The sequence below is a fragment of the Staurois parvus genome, unplaced genomic scaffold (genome assembly GCF_062004578.1).
Source record: "Staurois parvus isolate SC_StPar_1 unplaced genomic scaffold, SC_StPar_1.0 ptg000618l, whole genome shotgun sequence".
In the NCBI taxonomy this organism is placed as follows: Eukaryota; Metazoa; Chordata; class Amphibia; order Anura; family Ranidae; genus Staurois; species Staurois parvus.
The window spans coordinates 348,791-354,849 of NW_028318414.1; positions in this window are offsets into that span (position 1 = coordinate 348,791).

Consider the following 6,059-nt stretch of genomic DNA (forward strand, 5'->3'; position numbering starts at 1 on the left):
ACAAGAAGGTAAGGATGGCAGGGAGAGTTCACAGGGAGCTGTTCTCTGAGGGCGACCAGGCATGGGCTTGGTTCCCCTCATGGACAGGATGGGGAATAGAACTTATGAAGCGCCTGAACAATTTTTCTGTCATCGTGGATAGTATGTTTAACGAGACCGTAGAGGCTGTCAGAGAAATTGCCCAAGAAAAACGGCAGATGGGAATTTTAGTGCTTCAGGAGAAGATGGCCCTTGATTACCTTTTAGCCGCCAAAGGGGGGTTCTGTGAGTTCATCGGAGAGGATTGTTGTACTTGGATAGAAGACACCGATGACAAGGTCCAGGCCCATATGGACAAAGTTAGTGAACTACAGGGAAAAGCTAGAGCTATAGCTAGTGAGGGTTGGAATCCATTCAAGGGTTTGGGAGGATTGGGAGATTTCCTGTTCTCCATCGGATCTTGGTTGAAGGAAGTGGGAGTGTATATCCTGATGCTTCTCTTTTTCCTCTGCCTCTTATATGCCGCGGTGAGATGTTCCTGTTGCCTCATCGACCGTGTAAGCCAAGCTCGGGCAGACGACCACATCTCCATGCCCGCTCCTGGGATTCCACTCCAACCACTGATCGGAGGAAGACCTCATCAACCAACCACCTTCTCTACAGATTACGTCCTGGCTTCCCTCTAATTTATCTCCCTGAAGACCACATTCTCCAAGACCTCCAAGCAAGCTTCAAGCCTCATCATGGTTTGTGTCTGCGATTTGGAAAACTGTCTGGGTCGAGACCAGCCTTGTGTGGCTCCGTCTGCAGGGGCAATTTGAGAATCTGCTGCTGGATCTCCCCAGACCACCGTGGGATCACAAGCCTTATTCATACCACAAGTCTGTTTGTGGTTTTTGCAAGAGCCTTCCTGTAGTGAAGGTTCCAACGATCTGGAGGATCATCGCTTCAATCAAGCCTGTTTGCGTCGAGTCTGCGTCGGGTCTTGTTGTTTCAGGTACCCCATGGAGCTTTATTCTCAGGGACAACTACAGGAACTCTTTGAGGTTTTGAGACTACACCCATCAAGCTGAAGAAGATCAAGAAGGGACACGAGGAGAATATGATAAAACAGGAGGGAATGTCATGGAAATTTTGTATTGTTGGTCGAACTTTAAATGTGTCACATATGAGTGTTATTCATATGTCTCTCGTGTGGCTTAATTAAAGCTCTGAAGGCTGCAATTGGGCCATGCGCATGTACAATGTATGTATTACAGTACTCAGCTCGGTAATGGATGAGATGGCGGATCTGCGCTTATAGACCGGCGTGTATACCACCACGGCATTCGATGCGAATGCCGCTGGCAGTAGACCGCGGGCCTGTATCCACATATAAGCAGCATAGTACCACATGGGCTTCATAACGCAAGGCGCCAAGCAGTGTGAACTCCACGTGTAGGCTTATGCATATCTTACAACCCATTACTGACCTAAACTGTATCTTGGATGGATGTGTTTTAATAAAGATCGTATCGGGCCCATCCAGGTACAGACTGGTGTTTAGCTTAGGGAATGCTTGTACAAAGAATTTACATACCAATAGGAGCTAGTAGGACAGGAAATATGCCCTCCACAGAGGGCTCATGGGGGGAAGGGGAGGAAGTCTGCTGACCTCAGAAGGCTCATGGGGGAGGACCAGTGATAGATAATAGGAAAGGCCATGCTCCAATCAGAATGTATGTCCTGTGTATAGGCACTCCCCATTGCATTGTTCGGTGGGAGGGGATTGACTTTATTCATGTGGGGGGCGTGTGTGTTTGTAATAAAACCGGGGGCTGAGTCTGAAACCAGCCCTTATGTGAATTCCAAGAGCAGCCTGAAAGTGTCGTGTGATCATTTCCAGGTATAGGGAGCTCCACCCCCCACATTACAACAGAAGCTAACTCATTTGGATGGGCAGGAATCGTGTAGTTTAGCTACAGTCGTGGTAAGCGAGATTCGCACAGCTTTATGGGGGATTTCTGCGCATCCAACTGCGAGTACTCACGGTAAGGAGAAATTCGTTAAAGCGAATTTCCAAGACAGATGAATTCTCTGAAAGTTGTGGTGAGCTGCGTTGGTAAAAATTTATTTTTCTGTGCATTTAGGCATGTTAAGGGCCAATTCAAAGTGAATTGGCTGTCCTAATACAACACACCTCAATACAAGAATTTGCATGCGTTAATCCACTGTGCAGGATGCTAGGAATGGGTCCTGGAAGGCAGGTATTTTCCGTTATTTGGGTTGTGACTCCTTTACCCCTGGTTCACATATCCGCTTTCCTGCGAGCCGTGTTTTGCGTGGGCACGAGAGCCCATTCATTTGAATGGACTCCCGTGCCCCGAGACACGCAGGGTAAGAAGCCCCTGCACTGCTTCTGAAAACGCAGCCCGCACGGGAACCTCGGTTCCCAGCGTGGTTACGATTTCCAGTGTGAGCAGCATGCCATTAGAATTAATGGCACCTGCCCGCAGGTCCACATTCTTCTGATTTTTGATCAGATCTGCAACGCCACCACCCGTACGTATGTGAACCTAGCCTTAAAGGGGACGATTTAAATGCAGTTTTAAATCAGGGTTTTCCCCCATGCAGGGTGAGGCTTATGGGTTGGAAAGGGGAAAACTGCACAGTTTGCTCAAGATTGGTAAATCTATACAGTATATGGAATCTTGAATCCCTGGGTTTATAGAGACTATGTCTGCGAAAGAACATCCAACTCTAATTACAGGGATGCACAGTAGTAACAGATAAGGTCAAATTGGCTGTACTTCCAAAAAAATCATCTGCGTTTCGCACAAACCAGTGCCTACTCATGACTTGGAGTCACGAGTGAGCATTAATTAGTGTGAAATGTGTTAGATTTGATCCCTTGCTACCACAGCGTCTTGTTTGCTGTTTTTGTGGCTTCTTTTGCTGGCAATAAAACATGATGTTTTGGAGGTGCTGCCCATTGGATTCTATCTGTCACTACTGGGCACAACTGGGAAAGTGGAGCTGGCATCCGATGTGCTCAAAGGTGGAGGGTACTGTTTAGCAGACCTACCTGGAGCAGCAGCATATAGTTTGATTACAAGTACTTTGGTCCTAAAAGAGGTTAGCCCACCTTCAAGGAGGCATAAAGCAGAACTATAAGCAAAACTTTTTTTATTTTGGATAGAGTAAAGGAGGGTTTTAACCCATGTCAGATTTTTTTACCTTCACCTCCTGTCCCACAGCCAAACAGGAAGTGAGAGGAAATCCCTGCAAATTAAGGTAATTCCTTGGGGACCCCCAAGTCACCAGAACTAGTGTCCCCATTGGAAGATTTCCCTGATATTACTTTTCTTGAAACAATTAAAAATTTGGGATTTTCTTTTACTTTCACCTTCCTTGCTAATGGTAAACAGGAGGGTGAATCTCCCTAACAGGGGACACAGACAGCAATAAAAATGGACAGGTGTTCAATCCATCCACACACTATCCAGGGCTTATGGACTATCCGGAAAATCCCTCCATTGGTTTTTGCATTTCCTTCTGTCAGCTCCAGCCCTTCTCTGCCAGAAGTCAAGTTTGTGGGAGTCACGATTACTGAGCTCAGTAGCTACGGCACGATGTTCAGTGAGTTCATCTGTCAGGAACCCAGGTTCATTAACCTCCCTAGCGGTCTAATTATGTCCATATTTCTGTGCTCAAAGCGGTACATTTTTTTGCATGGAAATATGTATTTTTTTTTATTATAGGCCTGTAATTTTTAGGAATATCTTACTGAAATCTGTCCGAACAAGAGCCTAGTAAACATCCCGGGTATGTTAAAATTTGAAACACGCAATCATAAATTATAATTTAATAAAAAATAATATAATAATAAATGTAATTCAATAATATAAACCAAAAACACTGAAATTTGAAATATAGCGCCAAATTCGCACATCACTGAGCAAAGTCACAAAATCATTTTCAGTGTCTGATGATGAATTTCCCCACGAATCATTATCACTCAATTCTGCAAGTGGTTCTAATTTACTATCGCTGTTCTCTAGCTGGCCTAAAACCACTGTTGACCTAAAGGGACGCTTTTTGGATGCCATGGACATTTCTCAGTTTCCAGGCAGAAAGAACCGTAAAAATGCAGGCAGGGCACAGGACAAAGGACTCGGGACAACATGTATGTGAAATGGTTTGATACAGTAATGTGATTTTAGTGAATGTCACTTTTTGTCATGTTCAAATTTCCCGCCGTTCCGTCCCCGTACGTCCTGACGTCACAGGGAACGGTACCCAGAAGACAGATGCCGGCATCTGCCGGAGGACATTACAAGGGACACTGCAGGAGGGACATCGCGGGAGCACAGGACAAGGTAAGAGAAGAACAGATCCCGGAGCAGTGCTGCAAGGTATTCCCGAGTGTAGCTCGGGATTACCGCTTGTGGTACTGAAACTTTACCCCGAGCTACACTCGGGAATACCGCCAGGGAGGTTAATGTGGTTTTCTTTTTATCCCCTAGACTAGGGATTCTCAACCAGGGTTCCATGGAACCCTAGAGTTCTTTCAGAGGTTACCAAGGGTTCCTTGAGCAATCAACAATTTCTGCATCTCAGAAAAGTTTCAACTGACAACATTGATCTTTAGCTATCTGTAAGAGGGGATTCTTCCCAGCAAACACAAACATGAGGAGCATTCTTCCCTCTATCACACTAATGTATCATGAGTTGTAGATATACAAATATACAAACCGGAAAGTTATTTCAAGGGTTCCTCTGTATTGAAAAGGCTGAGAAAGGCTACCCTAGACATGCCAAGCTTGCACCCAGTTCCTTTGTTCCACTCCATTTGTCTCTTCAAGCATGTAAATAGGCTCAGCAGAATCCACCACCAGGTGATCTGCTTCCATTCGTTCCTAGGATGCAGGTGGGCATTCTGCACAGCACCAAGGGTTTTTTTTTTGGTGGATCCAACTGAGCCTTTTTCATGCCTAGTTCTACATGTCCAGGGATCCACATGGTAAGGATGCTGTGCCCCACTATGCTGCAGAGTCGGTGAGGAGAACCAGGTCTACGCTGCATCATTAATTTATTTTCCCTGGTAGTCTAGGTGACATGCCTTTTTCTGCATGACTAGTCACAGCGCTTGTTTCATATAAACACCTTGTGCCAGGACAAGCACTATCAATCAAAATTAAAGGATACGTTAATCTTTAAAAAAAAACAACAAAAAAAAAAGAAGTAAATAATTCCTTTTTGTTTTGCAGATAAAGGTGCGTTATTTTTTTTTACATTGCAGCCTGTAAAGCATTGCACTTGAAATCAGCAAATGCAGTGGATGCAATGTCAGCCTCTTGCAGCCTCTCAGTCAGCTGTTTGTCTGTACCTTTTGTACAGGCAGGCAGTTAGTGAATTGCAGGAAGAATCAAAGAATTGTGAGAATGCTCACCAGTGCCCTCGCAGTTCATTGAGAACTACAAACCTTTGACTGCAGCAGCTGAGGGTACATGTAGTTCATTCATTTACAGGATACTGGGGAGCCCCACACAGCCAAGGTATTTTAAAAAAATGACAGCAGGTGCAGGGAGAAGATCCCCTGTGCACTGTCAGAGTGGGGAGAACTGGCAGCAGGAGGTGGGCGTTTAGGAGCAGGTTACATCCTAAATATTGATGTAAAATGCTCCTAAAGGGGAACTTGGCCTTTACGTACTTGTCTTCTTTACGTAGAGTGGTCCAACAGCGGATGGGGCGCACTGTTGATCATGCTATGTCAGCAACCAGACCACCTAGAAAAAAATGACAAAATGTTCTCTTAGTTTTGAACTTTAAAGTGCTAGGGAGACTGGAGGAGATTAAAAAAACGAAAACAAAAAACAACCTAGCAGAACTGAATCTTTCTATCATTTTACAGCACATGTGACACTAGACCACCAGCCATTTGAGGACTTGAATGTTCGCTTGAGAGTTGACATACTGTATAGTACCTTTATGTATACTGCAAAGTGCACAAATTTGTGATAATAACGGCAAGTATATATTATTTATGCATTTTAACAAACTCAATTATATATTTAACTGACCAAAATAAAGCAAAATAA